Below are 2,547 nucleotides of genomic sequence, written 5' to 3' on the forward strand. Positions count from 1 at the left end.
ATATTCTGTGAAACCATAAGATCTCCTTCTGCATCTTCACAGACTCTTTAAAACGAACATCCTGTAAGAAAGTTAATAAAATAGTTTAGTTAAAATAAATTTTCAGTTACCTCTCTAGCTGAAACCCTGCATCTGCAGAGGCTAGATTTTTTTAAAATGTTTTGATAAAAATCAACCACCACAGTCAATTTCTGCACAGACATTAGAAATGCACATTGTTTGGAACAGGCAGAGACCTAATCTTGTACACAAAAACCCAATTTACAGAGAGGGCCAACTGTATTAATGTGCTAGCAAAGCATGTAATGTCATTACTAAAGTATTCTAATTAAAACCATGCCATCATTTGCATCTAATGTAAACTGGCTGCAAAAATTAGAAGTAAACTGATTTTCTCCATCTTATCTTCAGAAACCTTCCAATTCCATCACTGCAGACATTGAAGTATCTTAATAAGAAGCAGTACATACCATGAAATGTATATATACACAGCATGTTTAAGAAACATCCAAGAGAAAACATTCCAGTTCAAACTCACCTTTAAAATATTTTCAGACTTTTTTATTACCCCTATGTAATTAGGATTATAATGTTACAATTTCAGTAAAGGTAAACATTTAAGTATACTGAAAATATTTAAAGTGACTTCATTTTTAGGTCAAAGCTTTTAGAAGTCTTACAGAAAACAGAAGAAAAGCTACAAAACAATGGTGGCAGCACAAACCATTTAAAACATAGAATTGAATTGACAAAGCATTTAAGTACCTCAGAAGTACTTCAGAAGTGCTACTTGCTTTAGAAATGGCCTACAAAAGACATCTCAATTGCACTTAGACGTGTAAGAAAGGGAGACACAGTTCACACATTTACCGTGTGCCATCAGTTCAGCAAGACCGTTTTGGAAGATACCTAAGCTAGTTACACAATGCGAGCCATAACCTGTTACAGCAGAATTCAGCAGCTACAAAGGCAAACGCAATTCAGGTGATTTTCTGTGTTTTAAGCTAGGCCGTTTGAGAACAGTCAGTGTCCTCACCTCCCTTCCAGAACAGCCTCAAAAACTGTTTCAGCAGCCGTCTATAGCTAGCGGTGAACTCTTCATTAGTGGTTTTAGACAATCCAGAAAAATTTTAAATTCTAGGATGCTTCTGTAAATTTCTTGGTTTATTCAGACATCATATCAACTAAACTGGTATTAGAGCTGGTGGAAAAACATCTTGTTCTCCATTTTCTGTTGTTCCATTTATCTTAGTGCCTCAATTTATTGCAGCCATAATTAAGCAATTACGCCAGCATGTGAATGACATACAATTCTGTCTACTAAGACATTATCCCATGAAAACTTAAGAGTTTTAGTTCTACAAAACATCCAACAAAACCAGAAGCATTTTTCACTGTCTTTAGAAAGGACACTACAAAGAGGTTTCTGTTCACACCCAGGAGAAAAGGACTACTGGATCTGAAATCCTGAAACCTGCAGAGCCACAGAAAAGCCATAAAGCTACAGTGGTCATGGTAAAGAGCAAATGCTGAATTCTTGCACTGCATCTGAAAACTATGGTGCCTTTTCTTGTTCTACCTTCCTTCTTCCACACAAACTCTCAACTACATCATCTGGAGCTCTGGCCAGAATTCATGATGCAGTTTGACCTGCCTCTCTTGCTTTAAGAGCAATTTACCCAAATGAAACAGTTAACATCACTGTTAAGCAGTTTTAACCCGTTTAGAGATAAGCAAAGCAGTTTTATCTTTGACAAGTTATTTGCTGTCAAGCTTAGCAATCCAGAAGGTACTGCCCATAAACTACAGTCCTTTGCCACAAAGCTTTTCAGTCAGTACAAACAGTTGCTATTCTTTCAGTTTTATGAACATATTTTCTCTAGCTCAAGAAGCCAGATTTTGTGACCCCACCATCTGCCATGACCTCTTGTCAGGTTCAGACAAAAGAAGCTACACAGATGGCCTCAAAATGGAGTCTCCTTATTCCCAATTGCTGTTTGACAGCTTGCACCACACAGAGAAATGTAAAAATCAATCTTTTTGTTCTTTAGCTGGTTTCTACTGAAATGAAGTTGCATAAAGAAAGCTTTAAGAGGCCAATGCACATGAAGCACAAAGATCACTTTATTTGAGCTAAGGCTGTCCCTTCATAATCTAAGCCTTGGCTTAAAAACCACTTCCATAATTTTGCCTTTTTGGTCAAATGTTGTACAGTACACCGAGCCAAGTGAACTGTTTGACTTTGTAAACTTTGAGGTGTAGCTTCCTCTAGAATATAAGTTGCCTAATCATATATGCCAATGGCATTAAATTTACAAAAGCCCAGATACTCAAGCTCTAGTTACAAGAAGTTGCAGTGATACTGAAGCTGAATACCATTACAAGAAACAACGCAATACAGAAAACAAGTTATCTGCAGAAAAGTATTACGTTCCTTCACAGGTTTATTTTCTGTGGCCCATAGTCTTATTTTTTAAATTATCCTTCTACAATACACATACTAAAATCGAATAGTAGAAAAAAATAAAGTCTCGTACCTTAACAGTC

Source organism: Indicator indicator, chromosome 13 (assembly GCF_027791375.1).
Source record: "Indicator indicator isolate 239-I01 chromosome 13, UM_Iind_1.1, whole genome shotgun sequence".
Classification (NCBI taxonomy): Eukaryota; Metazoa; Chordata; class Aves; order Piciformes; family Indicatoridae; genus Indicator; species Indicator indicator.